This window comes from Nilaparvata lugens, chromosome 5 (assembly GCF_014356525.2).
Source record: "Nilaparvata lugens isolate BPH chromosome 5, ASM1435652v1, whole genome shotgun sequence".
Classification (NCBI taxonomy): Eukaryota; Metazoa; Arthropoda; class Insecta; order Hemiptera; family Delphacidae; genus Nilaparvata; species Nilaparvata lugens.
In genome coordinates, this window is record NC_052508.1 from 20,416,193 (window position 1) to 20,444,181 (window position 27,989).

Sequence of the window (27,989 nt, forward strand, 5' to 3'; positions counted from 1 at the left end):
ACATCATTGCATAGAATTAACCTGATCTATGAATAGGAATAGAATAGCATGCATTCAGCATTGTATTGTTAGATGATCTAGGTACTCTAATCTTCTAATTATTTTTTTTATTTATAATTTTCCCAAGATACAGTTATAATGGTACATTTAGTAAGTCACACACTTGTTTACTGTTCGCAACTGGAGGTTTTCTAGAGGTTTTAAAATATTTTCTTTCAGTATTGTGAGTCATAATTTTCCCCTGAATGATCCAAGATTCAAAGAAGGGGTAAATGAGCTCAACCATTGCCTACTCCACAAGTGCACTGAAACACCATGTAACATCTATCAATTTACACATTATTAACTCTCATTCTACACTTTTATTTAAAAATGTTGATAATTCTTTGTAATATTCAATCATATCCATCGTAATAGAAAAAGTTGATTCATGAATGAAACAAAACTGTAATTCTATAATAAATTTGCAGACTGAGAGAGAAGTATCTCACTTCTGCTCTTTTCAAGTACCAATTTCTTATTCTCAGTCCAACGATTTTCTATTAGAAGAAACCCTCAATAACAAAATGATGAGTTTAGTACAAGAAGAAAAATGTAGTGGGATCAATCTCTTTACTCATTTACCGGCTCTTTAAAAATGTTTCTTATAGTTTTTATCAGAAAATAAAAGTCTTTAGCCCGAAGCTTATCAGAATTTTTTTAGAAAAATTACTTTATTATTTCTCAGAAACTAGTAAATCTCTTTCTAGGTTGGTGATTGTCTTCCTTGTACTAGGGTACAACTAAGTATTGCAGAGACAATTTATATTAAAAAAATCCAAGAACGTTTTCTATGAATAGAACGTTTCAAGATGGATGTGAAGAATTGTACTATTGTACAATAGAATGCTACGATATATTTCTTAGGATGTTCATAGATGGTGGCTGTGTGATTCCTATCAGTTGTAATTTATTTAACAGATATTTCTCGTATACACCAGCCAAACCACTAATTCAAGAATTAGTCAATAAGGTAGCGCAATATAAAATATTCTCATCTATTGACCTGAAATCTGCCTATCACCAGATACCAATCTTGCCTGAGGAAAGGCATTTCACCGCATTTGAAGTTGGACACAAACTGTATCAATTCAAAAGAATTCCGTTCGGAGTCACGAATGGAGTAGCTGCTTTCCAGAAAGTGATTGATCAAATCATAGAACAAGAAAATTTGACATCATGTTATGCCTATTTAGATGATATTATTGTATGCGGAAGGACCCAAGAAGAACATGATGAAAATTTAGAAAATTTCTGGAGAGCAACAGAAAAATATGGCCTCACGATTAATGAAGAAAAGTGTAAAATATCTATGGAGAATTTAACCTTTCTGGGATTCGAAATTGGTCAGGGTATGATTAAGCCCGATCCAGATCGATTGAAACCACTCCTTGACTTACCAGCTCCAAAAAATCAGAAAGAATTGAAGCGTGTCCTTGGAATGCTTGCACACTACTCCAAATGGATAAAAGAATTTTCAAAAAAGATCCATCCACTTGTGCATAATACTCACTTCCCGTTGAATGAAGAATGCAGAAATATATTTGAATCATTAAAGAAAGAAATAGGATCTGCAGTTCTAGTGCACATTGATGAAAATTCAATTATTTGCCATAAGTCAATTAGTTATAAATATCTATTGAAATTCAAAGTGTTGTGACAGTGGATCATCCGATCACGAATATTGATTCTCTTTTCTATCAGTTTTATTGGAATTGTACAATATTCCTTACACGGAATGCACCTCATGAACAATCCTCAATTCACAGACCAATGTATTTGACATGGAAAATGAACATAAATTGCAGCATTATTCGAATAAATGCAGCTGTAGAGAAGCCTTGTAATTCAATAAGTTGTAGCTCTCTAGTTGAAAAGATGAAAAAGAAGATCTGTACAAACTGATGAGAATTACAGGTGTGATGTAAGGAATGAGGTTCGCTGTAAAATATTACAAGTTACTCTGGCTCTTTACTCTTGTGAGTAATGTGAGCTCAATGAATTACATATACATTATATACATTAAATGCATTACTTATACATAAATTACAATAAATTAAGTGTTCATCTGTTATTGATGAAGTTGATACTTAGCCAGAAAAGCAATGTTTCACAGATTATAATTGCAAATGCAGTAGTTGTGAGCCCTTGATACTCTCGGTCTGTCGGTAGTATAATCTTGGAATTAGAATCGATATATTTCTCTTCAGTCAAATTACTTCAACAAAATATTTTGTTCACTCATTCACTCAGATGCTAAGACCTTGTAATATCACTAATACGAGGAGCTGACTATCAATGGTGATCCTCCAATAATTAAAGTTTGAAGAGCTTGAGATTCAATATAAAATAGAAGTCAATGATCGCATCTGCTATGGCAATCAAACTTGAAAGCACCGCGACTGGATGATACATTTATTGTGCCTATCTCTGCTTTTAATGGCATTCCGGTGACTGCAGAGTGAATTGTGATAAAAAACGACAATAATTTGAAGGCAGATCAGACTAATAGGCTACCTCAAAGGAAAACTGAGATGGAGCGTTTCATGCTTGATAATGGTGTCAAAATGTAAGGAGAATCTCTCAAAGTAAATGACAGACGCCTGTCATCGCCTACGTCTGAATCATATTGCAAAAAAGCGTTCTGCATAATAATGTAAGGTAAGAGCGGATGCTGAAACATGAAACAAGAGGAAAATAAGAATAAAAAGGAAAAAGGATGAGATAAAAAAGGATTGATGGAGCGATAGATGTTCCTTTCATCATCGTCTTATCAAGATCGGCAGTGCTCTTCAAGATAGAACGTGAATAATAGCAATTTAAAAGATTTCAGTCATTTATTTTCATTTAGAACTGAGCTACAGGCTGGTGTGCTTGGGATTTTACATTATCATTTTTCAAACCAAGTAAAGAAAGAATAGTTATTCAATTCATCGGTATGAATTTATTTATTTATTTATTTATTAATACATACATATATGAGTGCTACATATGAGTACCCAAATGCACTCACGAATAAAATTAAATCAGAAATTATCCATTGTACTCGGCTAAATTGAATACATGATACAATATATACAATGCAATTTCCAATTTGTACTAGGCTCATTGAACTTACTTATTAATAAACTCAATATTGTGAATAGATGGAAATGCTGTTATTACCCTTAAGAAGAATTGGATCGTCTTTATTCAAGAAGATCTTCTTAATAGAAATTAGAACTCAGAACAGTAAAATTAAAACATATTTTTCTCCATGAGTAGAATAATTGATTTGAATATTTGTAACTAAGATGAGCGTACTCATTTACCACCTTTCCAGAAATTCTTCAATAACGAGTAATTCGCAATAATCTGTCAGGATTTATAGGAAATCGATCAATATATTTACGAACTCTAATTATCCTACCCCCTTCCAATTAATAGAATAATTCTCCTCTTCCAATAGCTACAACTTTATTGTTGTAGACGTCTGGGCCTGATATCTGTATCCAAGTTTACTATTGGTTGATGGCTTTTAAAATGTTATCCCTTAATTCCAATTCACATCCTTTTTCCCTCCGCAACATTTACATCCCTCACCACATTCTTATGTCGTTTTCTAACTAGCTGACACTCAAGATTCAAATTTGATTGTCGGCTTTGTCCCCATTCTACCTATTAACAATTCAACTCATTTCCTCAGCAGAAGCTGAGTGCTGACAAAAAAATTTCCGACAACAAGCTTCCCCAGATCCAGGTAGCCTGAACAAGATGATCTGTCCAATAAATCATGAAAGCAACGATCTCTGAAGCTGTATCAAGAGGAAATCGTTTAATGGCAAGATCGTCGTCGTCGTCTCCTTGTTTGAATCTCTCTTTTCAGCTGTGATCGCAGTTTCCTTGTCGGTTGGTCTCTGTTGATCGTTGCCTGTGGTTGGTGTTGAGCTCTCATCGAGCGGCTGCCCAAATCCTAATCTAGCCGGCTTCATCTCAATCTACAAGAGCGTGCGGTGCCGAAGCCGCGTGGTCTTTGGCGAACTCGATCATCTACCGGCTGTTTAGTCTGTTGGCGAGCTTCGGGCGAGATGCATCTCCGACTCCCAAACGCGTTCTTCGCTCGTCCATTCGGTACACCTTCGTGATCTTCGTGACTGAGAGTGATACAATACTCCATCCCCACGAAAGTGTTAAGTGGTTCGATTAAAATTAATCACTTTTGTTGCACTGTTTTCGTGTTTATTGAAAGGCTTTTGTGGCTAGTAACATCAAGATCACACTGTTATCTTATTCAGATAACCATGTACCTAGCTACACTATGGTTATCACGTTGTTAATATTATGATGTTAATGCCACATCGTAGGTGATTTTTACGCTCTTACTACTATTTTTAAGCTCCAACTTAAGGCTTACAAATATTATACTCGTGAATTCATAGCTAACATAATGGTTAATGATCATTATTTTACTTGCTCTAATAATAATGTAATTGGTACTCAAACATCAGGCTTACAAAATAATATTCGTGGATTCATGGCTAACATATGGTTAATAATCATCACTTTACTTGTTCTAATAATACTGATAGTGATAATGCCCATCTTACCCATTTCTTTCAAATTTCGTCAATGATTCTGGGTCTTTCTTGTTTTACAATATACGTTAACTTAGTCCCTGAGAGAGGAAATATTGAACTTTCACATCAAAACAATTATGATCAACTAATTTTTTTCATTCTCTCATCCCCTACTTGTTCAATGATCTCACCTCTTATAAAAACGAAAATAAAGTTGCAGAGTCTCAATCACGATTTCAGCTGCACAACAGCTTCTCAGAATCTTTTTTTGATTGAAAGTAGGCTAACTGAAGATGTTCAAGTAAGATGTGCTTTCAGATCTTATTCAACGATTCATTCTTCAATCTCAGTTTTTTATGTAGAAGAAGCGGCGAGTAAGGTTGAGCCGCTAATAGCTGCTTTGAGGGTTAGCTGGAGATTTATCGTGCTAGTGGAGTAGGATTTAAGAGTAGTTCGTTGGGGAATGTTTTTCTTTCTTTTAAGCATTTTAATTCAAAGCTTGTAAGTCAGTAGTAAAGTACCTACTTTAGAGAAGTAAACAGGCACATTTCCATCCTTCCGGCCCAAACTGAGTATGGGATGTAAAAACATTTTACTTAAAATTTCTTCCATCATTCTTCACAAATTTGTGATAAAATTATAGTGAATGATAGATCTAAAACATTTCAACCCCTGTAGACAATGTAAAACTCCTCACGGTTCACAATTTTTAAGAAAATCCGTCATGCACTTTATCCCATGAGCTTGGGAAAAAGTCCATTTTATTTAGAATTTATTGATCTATATATAATGAGATACAATTTGAAACAGCACTTTCTCAAGTAACATGATATTCATTTATTCCAGTATACTTCTCATTACTATATTCACTTTCTTGGTACAGGACTAAGCATGACATCATTGCATAGAATTAACCTGAACTATGAATAGGAATAGAATAGCGTGCATTCAGCATTGTATTGTTAGATGATCTAGGTACTCTAATATTCTAATTATTTTTCTATTTATAATTTTTACAAGATACAGTTATACTGGTACATTTAGTAAGTCACACATTTGTTTACTGTTCACAACTGGAGGTTTTCTAGAGGTTTTAAAATATTTTCTCTCAGTATTGTGAATCATAATTTTCCCCTGAATGATCCAAGATTCAAGGAAGGGGTAAATGAGCTCAACCATTGCCTACTCCACAAGTGCACTGAAACACCAAGTAACATCTATCAATTTACACATTATTAACTCTCATTCTACACTATTATGTAAAAATGTTGATAATTCTCTCTAATATTCAATCATATCCATCGTAATAGAAAAAGTTGATTCATGAATAAAACAAAATTGTAATTCTATAATAAATTTGCAGACTGATAGAGAAGCAATCTTACTTCTGCTCTTTTCAAGTACCAATTTCTTATTCTCAGTCCAACGATTTTCTATTAGAAGAAACCCTCAATAACAAAATGATGAGTTTAGTACAAGAAGAAAAATCTAGTGGGAGCAATCTCTTTACTCATTTACCGGTTCTATAATAATGTTTCTAATAGTTTTTATCAGAAAATAAAAGTCTTTAGCCCGAAGCTTATCAGAATTTTTTTAGAAAAATTACTTTATTATTTCTCAGAAACTAGTAAATCTCTTTCTAGGTTGGTGATTGTCTTCCTTGTAGTAGGGTACAACTAAGTATTGCAGAGACAATTTATATTGAAAAAATCCAATAACGTTTTCTATGACTAGAACGTTTCAAGATGGATGTGAAGAATTGTACTATTGTACAATAGAATGCTACGATATATTTCTTAGGATGTTCATAGATGGTGGCTGTGTGATTCCTATCAGTTGTAATTTATTTAACAGATATTTCTCGTATACACCAGCCAAACCACTAATTCACAGAGCTGTAGTATGGCTACTATAGTTGATAGTATCTACATAATATTACACTGCTGTACGCAGCTACCTGATGCAGCATCATAGGTTGTTGGCTTGGTTAACCGCGTGGGAAGGAAATAGATAGTTCATCTAATATAGAATTGCAATTTTGCTTCTCACACTTACTTACATACGAGCACGTTTCCATTTCGCACATTGAACATGAAACTACCTTTGGTTTGTTGAACTTTGTTCTGCCACAAACTATTATCTTATTCACTATAATATCAATTTTAATATGATATTGGATGGATATTATTTTTACATCTCGGGTACCGGTATGTTGAAAATAATATTATTCATGTAATTTCCGTGTAAGGTATATCCTTATCGATAGATATTTTTAAAACATGTATATTAATGTGATCGATGATATTGCTCACTATAATAATCATTATAGTGATTATTATATTGATTATAATTAATAACCTTTCAGCTTGATCAATAAAAATGGCACATCTTCCAAACTTATAGTATATTTCAAGAAAATTCAATATAAAATACTTATTGATTGAACATTCAAAGTTTTGGTTATATGCTCCAATATACAGGGATCAAATAATATTACAAAGTAAGTCAAGTGAAAATTAGTTGATTGGCAAGTGCAAAGTTAGTTAATATGGAAATAAAACATTGGTTCTGGTTGCAAAGTACTAACAATCCAGAATAATTTTTCAACGTTTTTTTCCAACTCTAGGTAACCATTTCCAATGAAGTGAGCGAGCTGTTAATCTAAAAATAGTATTTTCAAAAATCATAAAAAACTTTTGAAATGAGGAGCTCCGGATATGAGTTATCCAGTTCTAAAGAGTTTCGTTGAATGAAGTTGACGTGTATCAGTATGGTGTCTTGACTTCTCAGTGATCTACTTTTCGAAGAATGACATTGAAAAATAATCACCTGGTTCATGAACGATGAAGTTATCAGTTCTCGTTGTTTTTCTGCTATGGAATTGGACATCACGGATCCCACTTCTTCAGACAATTGGGGGAATCCGAGGCGTTCACTCCCAGCAAGTAGCAGATAAGGTATGATTTCATCAAATTTTCTCATTTGTATTTGAGAAGTTTTAAAAAGTTTATCATGTAATTGTAATGAATAATATGTACTGCACTTCTATGAATACTTTCAAATACTATGCATACTCAAATTCCTTTATTCATTTGAAAAGTTTTCATACACCATTTTGTTGTGAAAAAAGGGATTAATGGAAGAGTTTAACGTTAGTTTTAGGTTTAACGGAACTGTTGTGGAAAAACTCACTATAAAATTAAGAAATTGTATAAAATTCTCGTTTCATGAATTATTTGTCTTCACAGTACTTAGTACTTATCAATAACTAAACAGTTTGAGTTCAAGTTCCATTTCATATTTGATATTTAATTTGGGAGAGGAATAGCACAAGGTTACCTTATTTTTCCTCTCCCTATCATTTTGATAATGTATACTTATTGTATAGATGAATGATGAATATTTGAGTTAGTTAGCGATTTGTTTACGATTTACCTCTTTTGTTTTCATACAGTGATTGTTGTTTATCATGTTATAGCTTTTTCACCTTTTGGAGTAGTTTTCGGAAAATGTTAGTCAACAATTTCTTTACACTGCACACAATTCATTTGCTCAGGCGAAATCAAAGCCATTCGAATGAAAGTCAACACAAATTTCCATATTTGGGATTTTGCTTGAACCGTATGAGAGTTGGTCCACCGATATTATTGTGCATGCAACAAAGTCGATGCCGGCGTGTGTCAACTCGTCCTTTCCTTTGTTTTTATTTCGTCGAGGGAGTAATTTAGTCTGTGAACGAGGGTCTGTCAGTTTTTTAGGAATTCAGATCAGAAAGCGTTCAGAAAAAAACGTGTTTTGCCTCCGACCTAGCTTTTCATTTCGGTCTACTACGAACTCGTCATTAGATGAGTCAGGTGAATCGCTCCTGCGGGAAATTACAGGGTCCTGGATCCTGGACGACCTGCATCTAGCCCATTTCTTAACAGTTGTGGTGGATGTCACTTTGTCTACTGTGCGGCCGTGGCTTGTTGAAAAGGATTCTTTATTGTTGTTCGGTCCTTCGTAATTTTCAACCGATATCTCGACATCACAAAAAATGTTTGTGTCTCTGTGGTACTGATGCCCAGTTTTGTCCAGATGATTCCATTTTGATGATATCTTTCCCATTGTTACTTCGGCAATTTTCTAGCTGCGTTCCCGATCACTTGTTCGACATTATTATGGACTATGATAATTATCAATGAACATATTGAACAATAAAATTAATGAGACTTGAGAACCAAACTTGACAGGCTTAGAAATCTTCGTTAAATTCAATGTAGAATTTAATTTTGATTTAGCCTATTTTGCTATATTTGATGCAACAGATAAATGAGAACTCTTGGTCAAATATGAATAAGAATTGATAATGTAAACATTTCAGCCAATAAAGAATATGCTGTAGATACAATGTGTTTTAAGAGTTCAAATTATCAATAACTATCCAAGCATCCAAATATGCATACTTTATTCAAATTAAATATATTTGTAAAGAGATTATTGAAAATTCATCTTTCAGCACATCAATATTTACATTTTCCAAGTTAAAAAGTTTTCTGATTTCAATAATTTGTTTCCTACATATAAAAGCATTCTTATCCATCGGAAGTGCTGAATTGTTATCTTGAAAGAATTTTCTGATCCCTAGTTCTTCAGTTAAAACGAGAAACAAAGCCACTTTGTTGAACATTATTATTTAACCACCACATATTATACGATTTTTTTCATATTGTTATACCTTCATTATACACAACCAATATAAATCACCATGAAAAATGCATGACCCCTCATAATTCCAATAAATCAGAGTGAAACTGCATCACCCAAGTCCAAACTGGCAATACCTCAACTGTCATTTTCTGAGAATACATTGACTTGTATGTCTGACACTCTGTTAGTTTGCAGCATAATCATTTGTTTCTCATGATTGATAATTCAGAGATAAGCTATTCATCCAAAGGTAGAAATGTCGGAGTTATAATGTGTTTTGTGGTCAAATCGAACCGAAGCCTTCCAGCTAAACCACACAAGAGTATCCCATAAATATTCAATGATAGTTTTTCAACTCACTTTTCTCATAAAGGCAGAGTAATGTACATCCAACTATATAAAGTAAAGGGCAAAGATATGACTCTTCCAATCGTCACATTCAATATTTCTTCCAGAGAGAGGTTCAATTACTGTGTGTTATATTAACAGTAAAAGAACGGTGTAATAAAGTATGGAGCTCTGTATAATGAATAGTTTGAGGATTACAAAACGAAATAGCTCAACGCTACCATTTATCTTCTCTTCTATTGGTTATTCAATATTCAATATTTGACATATTCATATTTGGAAATATTCATTACTGTATGACAAATCTTCCTGTAAATGTAAATTGAAATAAATTATGTAGTGTTGTTTTTGTGTGAGTTTCAATGCGGGATAGCTGAACGCTGCCATCTATCGTCCCAAGCTACCTTTATCTATCTAAGGAATATAATTTTTTTCATTTCTTATACGAGCGTAAGGACTCATATAGGATTAAAAAACTCCACATAATACTGTGAGGTTCCCTATGAGAGGGCTGTATTCGATTGGAAAACCAGGAAAAGAACTGTTCTATGAAAATTCAATAGCTTCAAATCTATTATCACAATAATTGTATTCTACAGCAAGAAAAATTGAGCTTTTGATATCAGAATAAATGAATAAACCAAATTGAATGGACTGAATTAATAAATGAGAATCAGATTTACCAGTTGGATCATATACGAGAGTACGACTCTCCCCAATGAGCTAATATATTTTTGTTATTCTAGACTTGTATTCGGGATTTCTACTGAAGATATAGAGGTGATATTATGGTGTTCTACTTTATTTAAGATCAGAATCAAGTTTGGAGTTAATTTTCTCGACCAGTCAGTAACTTTGCTCATTCAAGAGGATTCAATTTGGTTCTGAATTGATTGTTCCAATACCCAGAGTGGATTTACTCCAATTTCAAATCTTTGGGTGGAGTAATGCAATCAGGACTTCCTTTGACCCTCTAGCACCATTTCCTTGAAAAACTGAACTCGAGTTTTCTCTGAAAGTTTCTGCATGGAAGATTTCTTCGCACCAGTGAGTTAGTAGCGTGCTAAATTTTCCGAATCAATGAAAAGTTTAAGACACACGTTCCTGAGGGGATTGCAAGAGTTTTCAAAGCTAATGTATTTCAATTTTCTTCTGAAGAGTACGGCTGTTTCCATAAATTGAAATGATCAACGAATAGCGGAAGTCTCTGAATGCCTTTGTCATCAAGCCGGGAATATTCGTCAGCTTGAACAAACACCTCCTCCTCTTCCCTTTCCTCTTCCAGCTATTCTCCTCTTCTTTCTTGTTCACTTTCTTTCCTCTCTACCCTTCTCCCATCCAACGGAAATTCTATCGTTGCTCACTTGCATCGTCTAGCGTACATTTTTCTCTGCAATGGTCTCTGTCGTTTCCAAGGCAACATTTCATTAGTTTTTCTCTTCCAATTTCATCAGGCCTCTTCTCGAGCCGAGTACTGTCGTCCCGCAATGTGCAAAAGAAATCTGTGAAATGAAACTCGGCCCAGTTGTCCCATGCTCATGCATCTGTTGGCTGGTGAAAAAAGAGAGTAAATTAGCGACTCCCGAAGGAAGAAAGTTGCTACAAACAGTCTATCCATCTTTCAGTTCACGCTTGTATTGAAGTGAGAAGGAATATCAGTACCGTTCTGTAGGCTCAAAGAAGAAGAAATTATCTCATGACTAGGGTTGATCCTGAGAGAAATTATTTTTGAAAATGAATCCTACTACATTCACACTCGGGGATCTTGTTTTCCATGTCCAGGTCGCGTGAAGATGTTTTTGAAATGTACAAACATCCAGAGACCTGGCTTTTCTCAAAGCGAGTCACTGTAAACAGATTTCTCAATTAGAGATTTCAAGCTGGCTGAATCAAGGATAAATAATTTGAACTCTTTTTATTTCTCAAAACTCTGAAATCCTGCAGTATAAGTAAATGGAACCAATGTTGTTATATGTGGGAATAGAATGAATGAAACTGGACAATTATTATAAAATAAATACAGGATTTTTTCCTGCTATCTGTTCAAGGTTTTCATTGCTCTAGAGAGGGTATTCTTAGACCGTGTATCTATATTTTATGAATAGGAGATCATTCGTGATAAAAAAAACAATGCTGCACGCACGATAAGGAATGCTTGAACGTAAATTTGAGGAAGGGGTCGGTTATCATTATATATCTGAGCACCGATTCTAAAATAGCCTTATGATAATTATCATCAAGAGTCTGATTCTACAAAAGAAGGGAAATTTGAGGGCTTGTTAAAAGTGAGATAAGAATTAAAAGCGATTCTCTTACAGCTGAATTAATCTTCCGTTTACAGGATGTAAACAGGATAATTATTGAGCCGAAAGTCAATTCAGTATCGAATGATTCTGACACATCACAGTAGAGATAATATTTTTGTGTCATCGATATCGTTGCTTTGGAGTAGTATTCACGAAATGTGAGGCTAAAAGACAAACTGGAGCTGAATGCCTCGCAGTTGCAGGATCAACCTCGTTGTACAGATGGCATCAATTGAATGGTGAGAGTTGTATCAGAAGGATGACAAGAATAATCGACCATTGAAGGAGAATATCGGAGATTGAAACTTCAGCGAGGAGACAGGAATGCCGTTGCAAGAAATCAGTGAAGTGAATGGTGATTGGGGAAACATCTCGGAGCGGATAACGGCCGAAATCTCGAATAACAGACGGCATCTGCCCGTGAGAAAGGCAGTTCGACAATTCGTTTCTTCCAGTGTAATCGTGTTTGTTGTGCTCTATTCAGTTTTACGAGTTTATTCCCATCTTCAGTGTGGAATGAATAAACGATCTTTGCCATACTTTCTATGAAGGCTGCGAGTCAAAGCTCAAAATTTATATGAATGAGCTCTCAATAATTTTGTCTGAAGGTTGGAGGTAACATAAATAACCAACTCTATGCGATGAAATAAAAATAAGAACATGATTTTTAAGTGTGTTTAGTTGTGCCGGCCGGCCCGTCCGGCAAGCTGTGGAACACGTGTTGTACAATGAAAGCTTTTAAGCCACTTGTAGATTCGTTCCTGTGTACAATTTCTCTCTCCTCCCTCATTCATTCTATCTATCTCTCATTCATTATCTCTCTTCTCTCATATCCTCCATCTCTATTTCACTTGCTCCCTCTCTGTACACTGAAGTCGAACGCATTCATAGGCCTAAGGTTGGTTGAAGGGGAAGAGCATGATCGGTATCCTAATTTATCGTCGCTGACAGAAACAAACAGTGGGCCAGGTCGAAAATAAACCTGTAGACATAGCGGTTCAATAGCGGCTACCGGCGACTAGCCATAAATTACTCTCGCCTCAAGATCGAATTAAGATACCGTCGATATTAAAATTTAATTCCGCTTGTCACACCATGGCGAAGCACACTGCTTCTAGCACACTTACCATCTACACAGAATTTTGAATTATTATATGTGTTTCGGCAGCAACTGAATTTATTATCAAAATTTCACTATGTTTCTGAGGAGAACTGAAGCAGTTGGAGAGTTGGAATTCTCCGGGAATATTGCCTAAAATATTCAGTTATCATTTTAAAAATTTATTAACACTCCTAAATATATAGCTTATGTTGTAAATTTGACTCCTTGTAATATTGATTCTACAGTATTACAGTAAAATGTTTTTCAAAAACTTGAGCTACACAGTAAGTTGAAAATATGTGATCTTCATGAAATAACCACATACGAACATTGTTTCTAACTTCAATTGCCATTGCTATTGTGAAACAATATATCTAATTTCAATTCATGGTATCAAAAATCAGTTATTGATCCTCATCAAATTCCACAGCACCTCCATTGAGTGAAATGAGAAGCATAAAAAAAGAATCTCCAAATAAAAAACTCCTAAGACCTAGGACTAGGAGGAACTGTAGAATGACATGGCTTATAGATAAAGGATTATAGGAATAAGCTTTAAAAAACCAGTTATAACTGTAATAACCATAACAATATTCGATAATTTCAAACTGCAATGGGATAGACAAGTTACAATATTTGATACTTTACCATACACTGCTATAATAATGTATTGTGCTTTTCAGATATGAGATCAAACATATTCTACAAAAAGTTCAATGTTTATTGAAATATGATAGTTATGGATACTAAACCAATATTTACAACTTTTAGACGCTCCCGATCAAGGAAAATAGAATTCTTCGTACATTCTAATATATGACTATTCTAATATGTCTCGACTATTTCCGAATGATCTTTGTAGAGTCCGTAGGCTACGTGGACTCTGCTATTGGGATATGCAATACTATAATAATTTTTTATCACTCAAGATGAAAGGAAGCCGAATATTTCTACTGAAACACTCCTTCCAAGGGAATTCTTGTGGTGAAAACATATTATTCATTATCATCAACCACAGCTAACTTTTATAGTGTTTGGGCGTAGCCTATACAATTAAGAATGTTAGGACTGGACACTGTACTAATAGTCTAGTTTCACAATTCAGCAATGAAGCGGTTTAAATACTCAATAATACTGTTTCAATGCAATTGTTCACTCATCCCCAAGTAATTTTAGAGAGCAAAATAAAAAAATCAATCTGTATTCGACCTTGAGAATTATGCTCACACGCCATACTTACAAGTACGAGTGTCTAGACACTTTAGACAGCAAATTTGCAGAACATAAACAACTAAAATGAACGTTTTGCACTACACCGTAGTATACGTTCCTGTTTTGTGCACCACAGGATAATTCTCCAAGTGAGAATATCAGGTATATAGAAGTACTTTATTACACTTTGTTGCCCAGTAAAACAGTTCACGATGTTTTATGATTTTATTAGAGAATTTCTCCAATAAAACAAGTTCAGGATCTCTTGAACTGACAAACGTTCAGCTGTCTCATTACGTTGCTTCTTTACTACAGTTTCAGAGGCAGCTTCGTTTTGAAGGGAGTGTTCGTTTCTCAAGGAATTAACAAGCAAACAAAAATTAAACGGGGGTAATCGCTTACAAACTTTCTGCGATATTCTCTCGTGATAATTGTTTGTGGTGAAGGGTATCTTCAAGTTTAATTAAAATTTCCAGAAACTTTAATTGCGGGAAAATTTTATTAGAGACCGGTAGCATTGGAAGCATATTAATAAGTCTGGTTCGGAGGAAAGGATTAGGTTGGAAAAATACCACTATTAAATTATTCATCTAGTGCTTTTGATTCTCATCTTATTTTAAGCTCGCTACCCAGCATTTCATTCTGTAGATCAACTTACTACGACTGAGAAATGAGAATAATTTCACGGATATGAAATAGTGAATCACTCAGGGAATGCATCAGAATATAAAAATTACTAAGATAGCAAGAGGGGTGATTTGAGCTCCAATGTTGAATTTTTAACTTTTCTCAAATAAAATACTGATTTGAGGTGATAATAGTACATTAGTTACCAATAGATGATGTATTCTAATTAGCTTGTTAGATTCATTAGAAATGAATGTCATTTATGTAAAAAATATATTTTCACTAAAATTATTTTATATCCAGATATTACCCAACTGTAAATACCTTTAATAGGAGAGTAACAGAGATCCAGTTGATGAAGAAGAAAACTCTAGACATGATATAAATATATTATATTTTGATACCAGATTATGAACGAATATCCGGAAGTTAATAGCTTGTTCAACATGATACTCATTCATTCTAAAAAAACTTAAAAGATTCAAAGGCCCAAATTCACAGTTATTAGGCGTTGAAAATAATATTCTCGATCTATCTATTAATCTTACGGTAATGTATCACATGAACGACAAAATACTGGACACTTGTCAAATCCATTTGTCGTTTAAGTTGAAGTAGCTGTCTAGCAAATGATCCAATCCGTCAAGTCAAATGGCTTCTATCTTTCCTCAACGTCTTTTTTGCGATATTAAGATCTTCTATGGATACTATATTGCTGTTCTCAGAAATGTTTCTCTAGAATGTTCAAAGCTTGAAGTTATGGGCAATAAATTTAATGAATTTAGTATTCAACAATGATCATTTACATCATCTTGATAGTTTATGGCTAGAGGAAACTCTTGTAAACGTTAGAAAGCACAACAATTTTAACATTGGATCTGTTTTATATGTCTGAATAATATGTGAAGTTTACATGAAACGGGTTGGAGACTTCTCATGTGTGTAACTTGCTCATGAATGTGGAACGGAAATGGGCCTAGAGTTCACTCAAATAGATCAAAGTTACATTTTTCGAATGAATGAGACCACTCATTCATTCGCTTTTCTCGCTCATTAAAAGAACTGCGCGTGCTTGTTTGGTATTTGATAATAATTCTTCGAAACTCACAGAAATCATTATATTTTGCAGACTACATTTGTGACGGACGTCTGTCTGTCAGTTTTATAACTTCGATTTAAACGGTGAAATGAAGGTCTCAGTATGAAAATAAACATTCGCCATAAAACTAGGCAATAAAGCTCGCATGCACTGCGAAATGGTTCCTCTTATTCTGTCTGAATCGAGCTGAGCTTTTTAAGCGGCTTCTTTTTATTACGTATCTCTTGGGGACAGTGTACGAGTTGGAAGGGATGAACATGCCTTTTGTAGAATCTCATAAAAAGAGATTCAAGTTATGGACCTGAAATTGTATGAGACTGTTCAACATGTAGGCCTTATGTTAGACCGTTGTGGGATGATTGTCTAATATTATCTTTATTCTTTCAATTTACTTCCAGTAGTAGAAGGCACTCAACTCACAGAATTACTTACATTGAATGCTTTACTCAAAGGATTCAATGTAAGTAGCATTGCATCTACATCACATTTTTCAGTTATGGTCGGTCGTATGGTGATCATAATTATTTGAGTTACAAAAACCAGATTCCAATAATTATATGCCTTCAACATCTTCCTGAATGAAAGATACATATTTTAATCATATCATACGATATACATATCATATCATATCATACGACATATTGACCAATAATATGACTATTATGATAATATTTATAAAATAATAATATTAATTATTAATATAGAAATATTGTAGTTTTTATAAGGACAACATTACCAATACCACAATCACATTCATCACAGTTAATGACCATATTATGCTCGAATCATAGAAAAAAATTGAAAAATGAAAGAAATACTTTCATTATTTCATTGCTTAAATCAATATATGTTTGAACGGAAATAATAAATAAATTAATAGGTAGCCTACTCTGTAGGAGAGAAATCACCATCAGCGGTCAAATTTGATGTCACCATCAATCAGAGTCAAATTTCCCGGTTCTAGATTCCATTTTTTGATTTTTAATCCTGTTTCTTTCGACTTGGCTTCACACACTTTCGGTTCGGTTCGGTTCGGTTCGTTTCGTTTTCGGCAAATTCTGATAAGTGTGAAACGATGATTCGGTTTGAATTCGGTACCGAATAGCAACCGCATAGCACCGAACGCCCCCTCGACACGAATAGGTTTCATTATATTCGAATTCGTTGCTAGGGAAACAGGAAAAAACAAAGTCTTTTACACACGCTTGCCTTTTTTGTTTTTATTTTAACCTGATATCGTGACTATCTGTTTCAAAATTTTCCAAGTCAAAATCATATGGTCAATTCATTTCTGTTAGTTCACAGAAACATTTTTTTCTCAATGAATAGTTTGCTGAAAAATATGAAAGATATAAATTAAAACTTAGGGAGAATTTTTTTTTTATTTTTCCACGAATATTACATGATTTTATCAATGGAGAGAAGAGATGAAGTTTATATACCATGTGTCAAAACAAGGAACAAATTTTCGATTTGAAAAAATAATCTCTCTGAACATCCAAAATTAACATAATCAAAAAGTAATAATTCACAATTTTTAATTAACTTTAAATTTGAGAAGAAAATACCCAATTAGAACCGTACGAATTAAAACCTGACATGTATGAAATCCTCATTCGTTTTCGGTAACGAACCGAACCGAACCGAAAACGAACCGAATCGAATGAAACCAAAAGCGTGTGAAGCTAGCCTTAGTCGAATCTTATGGATTCTGTCACTAAGATAACTGAACTCATGCAAAAGTTAAGTGCAGTATCAATTTAACGTTTTTCTCAGATGATAAGGCTGAATCGTTCCTCAATAGCCTTGAGCTTCAAAATTGTAGGCTTATGGCTATGAAGAGTAATTGCTTATTAGAAGGTAGAATAAATGCGAACAAAGACCTGCAGGCGGTCATTAAAAAGGAGCTAAGCATCAAGAAGATTTCCTCGGCTCCAAATGGTTTTTCCACCACTGTTGAGGCTTCGGATATTATATTACTGAAAGCTCAATGTGTGAGCCTTAACTGTGTTTAAGTTATTGGAGGTGGAGGCGAATGGTCCCAAATAACTTCTTGTAGGTCTGGGAATCTTGCTTGGAGCGCTCTTCGGTGAGTAAGGGCTGGTTTACCTTGCATACTTTGCTTTTTTCGAAAAGAATCGCCCGTCTAAATTTTACGGCTTCAACTTTGACAGATAACTTATTAGGCAAGAGAGAGAAGGGAGAGAGAGAGAGGAAGATCATGAAGGATTGTGTAAGGAATGAAAAAAATCTGAACAAGGGAAAAACGAAAGGAATGAGGGCAGAAGAAGTCTGATACATGGAAAGAATATTGGAGTCGAATCAACTCCTTCCGACCTAATTTTGTTTGATCACATAGGATTGGAATTCAGATTCGAAAGTAATCGAATAGTCATGCAGTTTTTATCAGTCAACTATGAAAAATGGAATTCCACTGTTATGAAGATAAAATTTATTAAAGCTATACTCGTACTGTATTTAAGTCGCATTTGAATTATAAAACCAAAATTTTAGAATGAACTCAGCCATCGTTACTTTTTTCAGTTTGCATCATTGTCGAATAGTCTAACTTGCGCACAGTTAAGTGAACTTTACTCGCAATTTCAATCAATCACCTGCATTTATATACAGAGTGTCCCACAAAGGTTGTAACAGCCGTTGACCATAGATTCTACTCGAAATTTCTGACAGAAAAAGTTCAGTAAACGTTTTCACTAACGAACTTAGAGTATGCCTTTCAGAATATGCCTACTTCCGGTCATTGAATACTCAATAACTTGAAAACTACTGGAATTTCAATTTCAAGGGTATTGTTGGATAGAGAAAAACATTTCAAACAAGATTAATGTAATTTCATTTGCTGTTAGATATTTTGTAGTTTTTTATTAGGGCTTAAACTTGAAAAAATGCTATTCTTCAAATTCAAAGTCAAATTTCAAACCGTTTTTCCTCGATTTTTCTCCGGGTAATTATAGTGGTTTCAATATTTCAAAAACTTCTCCATTTCATGAGCTTCCGAATGAGTATAAATTCTAGAAAGTAAGTTCCATGATAAAGTGTTCAAAACTTCTAATATCTGTGATGAACACCTTCAAAATTCACAAACAGCATGCATCAAGTGATTATCCTAAGGGTGAAATCACCTGATCATTGCATTATTTTCTGTGGCATATAGCCTAAATCGTATATAAAATATTCATCATACACTTTCACAAGATCCAACAAAATTCATTGATAGAATAATAATTCAAAGTAGATGAATGACAGAATTAAAAAAACTGATGACAATCATACAGATGGTTATGGAGTTACATATCATGCTCACTGCTTACAGGAATTCAAAATAGCCTCCATTTCTGTTTATGCAACTTCTGCTGCCGTTCATCAAGCTTCGAGTTTCCCGTCTCACTTCGTTGGGACGTGTCTTCATTACTTTAAACGTCAATCAAATTCTAAGAATTAGTTCCTCCCTGGTCTCTACATGCTCTCTGTAAACTTCAATTTTTACAACCCCACAAAAGTAGAAGTCCATTGGAGTAAGATCAGGTGAGTGTGGTGGCCAACTTACGGTCCACCCAACATAATTGTCCACCGCCCAATTGTACAATCCACTGCCCAACATAATTGTTATCAAGCCACCCACGGACGTTTCTAGCATAATGAGGGAGGCAGCCATCCAACTGGAGCCACATATTCTGCCTCAAATTGAGAGGCACTTCTTCAATCAATTCGTGAAGCTCATTGACCAGAAAGTCCATAAAAACGTCACCATTTATTCTTGCAGGGTCCATGTATGTGTATTGTGGAAATTTACAGCACCAGCTCTTGTGACGTACTTTTATCTGTGATCTGTCCATAAAATGTTTGGAACACAATTTTGTGCCAAGATCCAACGGCAAAACTGCATCCTTGAAAAAGTATCAGGTTCATTCAACTCTTGAACTGGGGTATCATGAAATGGTGGATAGTTATAGTTCTTCAATATTCTTTGAACTATCATTCTTGAAACATCCAACATCCCAGCTGTCCGCTGGATGCTGAATCGAGGATTCTGCTCGAAATACTTAAGAATAAGATTATCAAAAGCTTCAGAAATTAAACGGGCCTCTCGTACCTTGAAACTGATCCTAGACCCTCACCATCTTGACATCTGTCAATCTTAAGACGTGTTATGAGAAGGATGTTTTCGGTCAGGAAAACGTCTCCTGTATACTCTCTCTGCCTCTCTTGAATTGCATCCACACTCTCCATACACCAATAACATGTTCAAGTACTCAATCAAGGTGAATTTCATGATAATGAACGCGAACACTTCTCTAATAGCCAAAGTTGATGCATATCATGCCAATTAACTGGAAAGCACACTGAAAACTATACTGAAAATATGCTGAAACGTACACTTTCTTGTTATTTTATTTAGGATTTATGGTACAGGAAATAATGCAAGTTGTTGAGAAAGTCATATCATTGTAGAATGTTAAAATGTTGATTAAAACTTGTGAATATTGTCAGAGAGAAATCAGGTGATTTCACCCTTAGGATCACCACTTGATACATGCTGTTTGTGAATTTCCTCATTTTGAAGGTGTTCATTCCAGATATTAGCAGTTTTGAATACTTTATCATGGAACTTATCTTTCCGAATTTATACTTATTCGAAAACTTATGGAATGGAGAAGTTTTTGAAATATTTAAACTACTGTTTCTCTCGAAAAATCGAGAAAAAACGGTTTTAAATTTGACTTTGAATTTGAAGAATAGCATTTTTTTCAAGTTTAAGCCCTAATAAAAAACTACAAAATATTTAACAGCAAATAAAATTACATCAATCTTGTTTGAAATGTTTTTCTCTATCCAACAATACCCTTAAAATTGGAATTTGACCAGTAGTTTTCAAGTTATTGAGTATTGAATGACCGGAAGTAGGCATATTCTGAAAATATCGAAAAATCTATATCTCGAAAACTAAGGTCGATAGGAACGTTTACTGAACTTTTTTTGTCAGAAATGTCGAGTAGAATCTATGGTCAACGAACGACTGTTACAACCTTGGTGGGACACCCTGTATATATGCTCAATTTGAGTTAATTTTATCATCAACAGTAAATTATACGCGATAGTTAGTTATTCGTGAAAATGAGCATTCATGTGATTGGAAGAAGTTTTAATACTCTATAATTGAATTGTTTTCTTAAGTTATCTTTACGGACTATCTTTAGGTGATTATATATTATTGAGTCTAAAAATAGAAGAGGATATAGAATTTTCATCTTTTTGTCAGTTTGAAAATTTAATTTTAAAGATGAAAATAAACGAAATGAAAAAGGGAAAAAAGGGAGGAAATGAAAAGAAACTTAACATCCAATATTTCTGCAAAATGAATCAGAACATCATATTCCTCACAGGAAAGTGATCCTTACTCCTTATGTAATGTTAAAGAAGCTATAATACATTCCTTTGTATACACTCTTTTCCTACAAATTATTGCTACACTTGAATACTCAGATTGAAATCTGAAGCTCCATGCTCATGATTTGCAGTCAACTTTTCATATTGCGTTACATTGTTCACTCTTCAAGTTTATCTAAGTAGCATTTTAAGGCTAGAAAAGTTGCATAATAATGTAAAGAAACGCATTTCACTCACATTTTATCTACTCATAAGTTTCGGACTTACAAGACCATCATGAATATAGAGAAGGAATCCCTTCCATGTTTATTACTGCTGTGTTGGAGCTCAGGTGAAGAAATATAATTTCGATTAAAACTCAACCCTCTTATTTCGCCTATTTATCAGTTGAAGCTAAGATCCAATTCAAGCGTCTCTTTTTTCTATTCCTATTCAGAGCAAGCCACTGCCGGGAACGTTAATGTGCAATAAGCTTGGCGTTAGTGAGTTTCCGCAGATAAATGGTCTCATTCAATATGCGTGAGAGAAAATAGCACTGGAAGGAGCAAACTGCCAACATCTTTGACTCTCATCTCAGCTAGCTGACTGTGATCTGTGTTTTGAGTCGATCCATGTCATTCACAGCTATCCTGATAATAGGCCAAAGCTTCTCAATAATATATGATTACCCGGTAATTATTGTACTCTATGTTTGCCTAGGCCTTGGGTTATGATAGAAGTTCAGGTAGACGAGATAATTAATGATCTATCTGTATTTCCAAGTCGGACCTTCCATAATGATACAACTATAGACTACCTTGAATGAACTATGATCCAGGAAAATCATAATACTAATATGAACGAAAAAAGAACGATGGCAGTTGTGATGAGATATAATAAGCCTTCTGTTCCTAACATAATTTATTAGGTACTAAAGACCCATAATTTGTAAGCTCCTTAAAAATATTTGCTAACTTGCATAACATACATCAATTATTTTAGAGTAATGATGAGGTGAGAGATTAAAGTTAGAGATCACATTGAGAGTTATCATATAGGATATTCATCATGAATGGAATGAGTTATTCACAGCAAGGTTGTCAGAGTAGAGGATCAGTTTCCTTGGTGAGATGCTCTATTTCTTGAATTAATTCATGGATCCAGTAACGTATTTCCGGTGACACTAGGCTACTCTGAAAGTCATTTTGTGTGGTCGTCGATATGGCCGACCAATATATTTTTCTCCTTTCGTAAAACAACTTGTCCAGGCTGTTGAAAATCATGTTAAATCATGTCCGAGGCCCTGAAACTTATTCGGCGTACTCTTGAAACAAAATCTGAGCCAGCCAGGTCGCTCTATATTTTTTATATGAGGAAGCTACTGTCTTTCCATCACCATAAAAAAATAGTGTGATGTGTATGGATGAATGTATGACGAGTGGAAATAGTGATAATTAGTGCATGAATTAATTTATATTTAATGATTATCATTAATGTACCGATTTATACACAATAAACAATTACTATACAATTTTATATACGATAAAAATATTATCAAGTCATAATGCATCAAAGAAATACCAATGAGAATAATTTTGTGAGGGGAAAATCCATTAAGGATTCAAAAGAAGAGATGATTGAAACGAGCCACAAAGCGACGTTTTGGAATACAAAAATCCATGAAGTAGCAATAGTCACTTCTCAATTATTTAGATTCAGTGGTTGTGAATTGATATATTCCTTGTCAACATCAGAGAATCGGATATCTTATTTCAATGCATTATTCGCCGTAACTATAGCTGAACCAATTTGGAATTTAGCGCTTTGATAGAATGAGCGCAGACACATAGTGGAAGTAAATTGGAATCAATCAGAGGTTGGATTGCAAGAGCCGGCAATCAGAACGCAACCCGGTTAGTGCTATGCAATTACATTAGCACAGGGACGCGGATGTGGATCACTGCTGTGTTTTCATTCCGCAGAAAACGTCGCAGGTCGAGTGATCAGAGGGAGGTTATGGCTGGTGCGCGTACTGCGATTATTATACGCCAAAAGGAAACGTCGAGTGTATAAATCGTCAGCTAGCGGGACTAAAGCGATTCGCTTTTGAACGCGGACGCAATTAACATTGGCGAGCGTTTTTCCGGACCGAGGCCGGCCGTCCTATCTCGGCAAACAAATTCACCGGCAGCATGAATAATAAAAACCGCCTGAAAGAAGGGTTGCAGTGTGGGTTGGGAAGGGGTGCAGCAAGGCAGGCCATTACATATATTGCCATGTGTTTCCACATTAGAGCAGTGCACGCCACAAGTCCATAGCACTCGGCCTCGGCCGCACAGCCAAGTCTGACTGCTCTTTATCTTCGATATTACCGGCGCTCTCTAACCTCCGACCTCAAAAAAAACCACGCGGCTCTTAATTGCGATATGCATTCAATTTATTTTTAAAACCGGGATGAAATTTTTCGACATTAACAGGCCTACTACGTATCCACCACTCTGCGGATAGGCATCTCTCCCATTCCATTCTCTTTCATCTCTATCTCCCATATCTCTCTCCTCAACCCTTCTCCCGTAAATTCATGCTGGCATCATTGTACGCGACTTTTGAACCAAATTACAGTCACTTCTAACTATGATAGCATCATTTAGCCTTGTCCTGTCGAGGATGTTGACCATACTTAAAGTTCTTCACATTCATGCTGATTTGAATTGTGCTTTCAACTAATTTCTGAGGGTGGAGACAATATCAGCGAAATGTGTTTCATATTTTCAAGATAAGGATGTGATAGTGAATTATGGAATAATTATGTTCATGACTAATTAGTGGTTTAAAAGTATTCATTCATCACTTCAAAGTTTTATAATTGTATAATTTACATTAAACCGACTACGATACTTTGATGTATTGTAGCTCATTGTAAATCATCAGTGTGCATAACATATTCTCTCAAATTGATAAGATCCTGATAGACAATTTAGTGGAATATATTTGAAATGAATATAACTTCCACAACATAAGAGTACAAGTATGAGTCTGTTAATATTATACTCGATGCTCAGGTATATTTTTGTTTCTATCTTAAAAATAATCAGAGGTATACATAATCTCCAACCTGTTTAACCTTTTGGAATACTCGCTCTCTGTATGATGAACACATTATCTGTAAGGAAAACACCACTTGAAAATTGTCTAAAATATTCACATCTGTACAACAATGCATCAGTTTTTCATTTGAATAGAATGTTCAAATTTCGGATGCCAAAATATTGAATTGCCATAAAACTAGCTCCTTTTAAGTGATACCAATGTTTCTACTTCTAAAAATTCTGATTCTTAGGGATTTTTTACCTCTCATATACCATCTTCTTTCTTCTCAACATTATTAATTCCTAAAATGATTGAATACAAGAGGAAATATCCTATATATTGAGGAAACCAATATATCGGAAGATACACAATTATTGCCTCTTTACGTGTAAAATAATGTGCAAGTTTAATGTTCAATAAGGCGAAGAACTCTTCTGAGGAGTGAAATTCTTGAACAGCTATCCATGAGGTACATGCTCTGATGATCTTGAAATGGAATTTAATTGGAGGAAGTGCGTTTGATGATACTTGGAGCGTGAGCTCTTTTGTCAAATAGTTGTTAACTCTCAAAATTATCCAGTGATAATTAGAGACCAAGCTTTTCCCAGTTTCCTGCCTTAGTAGCATTTTGCCGCGCTACTCAACAAGTAGAATCGCGATATCATATCACAGTTCACGAGATTTCAGATGATTTTCATAGTCCTACTGAATAAACATGTTAAAAAATATATCAATCCACTTCTTTTTTCTTGGAACAATTTTTCCCTGTCCATATGCACTCATAGTTCATGAATCGTAGAAAAATGTTATTGAGAACGCATTCTACATAGTATTCAATATATTATATTTCAATCTTTATCTCAAACTACCACCTACAGATAATTATTTTCATTGCACTATTTATCGACTATTTATTTCTTCAACTACTGAAGATACGAGTATGTTCAGTCTACTTATTTTTCACGATATAAATATTTTCTATCCATCTCCGATCACCAATATTCTATATTCCGCAATCTAGTAGCTGACCAAACGTTACTCATGTCGATTGCATTGCAATTTCTCAGATATACTGTTTCAGTGTGGTATTGAACACTGCGGTGTTTATTGACTACAAACTCAAGTGGAAATTTTCACCCGAATACTTCCAGATTGATTGCGGGTTCCGAAGGCGTGATATAAGCCTGGATTTGAGACTGCAGCCCTGGATATACTTCAACGTCCCTCCTACGTGTGAATACCCTACCAGACCACTTTCATCCACCCTTGCGGCACTCTCCAAATCATGCAATTCTCGATCTATATTTTGCTCTCTATTCCAGGAATATTACAAGATATATTACACCTATATTAAAAATACAAAGCATCCATATAACTTGGCATTTATCAGGAGACAGGAGATATGTCGATATGCTGGCTAGTTTTGAAACTTACTACTTTCAGGTTATTTAAAAGGTATCATACATTATAATATAGTATTTTCCGAAATTTTACATTCATATATAAATATTGGCTTATAGTTACTATATTTTATATTAGTTATGACTTGGATGGGGTACAACTGATAAGCTTCAAATAGCACTGATGATGGATAATTGAGATGTTGATAATATAGTTTTAGATTGTTGTAGCATACATGTGTTTTTCCCCTTTTATTCTGGATTAATTATATGCTTTACCAAATCGGATGAGAACCACTAGTAATCAAGGGAATAACAATAATAAAGAAGAGTGAGTGAGGATGAACGATGAACTACTGAGAATGATTGATGTTTCTCCCTATCCTTTGATGCTCTGATTCTAATTCATGGCCCACCCTTTCTTCCTTTTTGATTCACAACCTAGAACACAATTATCTATTCCAAGCAAGTTTTTTACCTAGACTGGCTAGACACCTAGACTATAAAAACAGCCCTAGGCTGACTACTTACTATTCCTACGACCACCCTACGAACGTAATAAATATTATTGTGCCGTCCATTGAGACGTATCAATGACTAGAGAGATTATTTAACTCAATTACTGTATTGATAATAATTTTATATCTTTACTAGCCGTCAGGCTCGCTTCGCTCGCCATATCCGTCTAGCCAGGGGGCTCCGCCCCCTGGACCCCCGACTGGATCGTCCAAGGATGAGATCAGCAGGCTCGCTTCGCCCGCCTGCATTTTTCATTTGAGCATTTTTATCATATGTTAGGACAATCCAGTCGGGGGTCCAGACTAAACATCTGGCTAAACGGATATGGCAAGTGAAGCGAGCCTGACGGCTAGTAATATTCACAGGATTGAAGTAGCAGTGCCCAATCAATTTTTCCGCGATAAATGCATTTAAATCTTCAACTTGGTGCCAACCTAACAAAGTCAACTCAACTTAATGCCAACCTGACAAAATTATTAATTTAGTTGCCAGTTAACAACTGTTTCGAAGAGGTACTCTATCTAGATTATAGTTCTATAGTAACATATGATATGGAAATTTCAATTATATTGGGAGAAGAAGAATATACATGCTAAAAGACGAACTTTAAACCCTTAAAAACAACCCTTAGAGTTAAAATATCGCCAAAAGATTTCTTAGTGTGCCTCTAAAGGGCCAACTGAACATACCTACCAAATTTGAACGTTTTTGGTCCGGTAGATTTTTAGTTATGCGAGTGAGTGATTGAGTGAGTGAGTCAGTCAGTCAGTCAGTGAGTGAGTGCCATTTCGCTTTTATATATATAGATTAAATTAGGGTATTTTTATTTCATTCTATGATATCTTCATCATTAAGAGTGTAGAGTAACCTTTAAGATTTTCTATCAAGCTTACTTTATGCAAGAATCATTCTCCTGGAATTTCTTTTACATATATTTTTATGTACCGTATTCAGTAAACCAAAGTGTTTCATTGACTACTCTTAGATGGTAGGAGATGGGACTTCATTCAAATTCTGCCTCACGATCACGACAATGTAAATCTGTGGCTATGTTACTATATTACTATAACTATGGGTTGTATAGTTACTGTAGTTATGGTAAGAGATTGTGATGTACCATAACATTTTGGAAACTGATTGAAATTATTATTGATCTTTGAAGACCTTACAACATCAAAATCACAAGCTGTAGTCTATTTGACTCAATCAACTTCAGTTTAATTCCGTCATTGGAATAACTCAGATTATTCTATAAATGAATTTTGGATAATGATATATCGATCAAAATCTATTTCTTTACCTTAGAGTTTCTTTCTACCATATTTTATTGAATATTGAATGGATAATATGAATTCATTTTTGATCATATGAAACTGATGATATGAATGGTGATATTAGTAGCGAAGTGATGAAATAGTAGATTCAGAATAGAAAATAATCTATTTAATTGTAGATAGTAAAAAGTCAATTAAGCCGTGGAATTAACCATTGGAGTGATGTTTTTTTGAGACCAGCTCTACTAACAGACAGACAGACAGACAGTTGAATGCTGCAAAATCACTTTTCCGAGGTTTAGAAGCCACCTACAACATAGAACTGTAAATCCTCCTCTCA

At 34.6% G+C, this 27,989-nt stretch overlaps 1 long non-coding RNA gene across 3 annotated transcripts in view; it reads left to right on the top strand.

Moving 5' to 3' along the window:
- The first annotated feature begins 3,990 nt into the window (after window positions 1–3,990).
- LOC120351270 overlaps window positions 3,991–27,989 on the top strand; it is a 49,633-nt gene continuing 25,634 nt past the window's right edge. The window contains exons 1-2 of one of the 3 annotated variants that reach the window (XR_005571270.1): window positions 3,991–4,382; window positions 7,222–7,552. This is a non-coding gene — a long non-coding RNA (uncharacterized LOC120351270). The remainder of the gene's footprint in view (window positions 4,383–7,221; window positions 7,553–27,989) is intronic. The other 2 variants (XR_005571271.1, XR_005571269.1) reach the window with 2 other exon arrangements.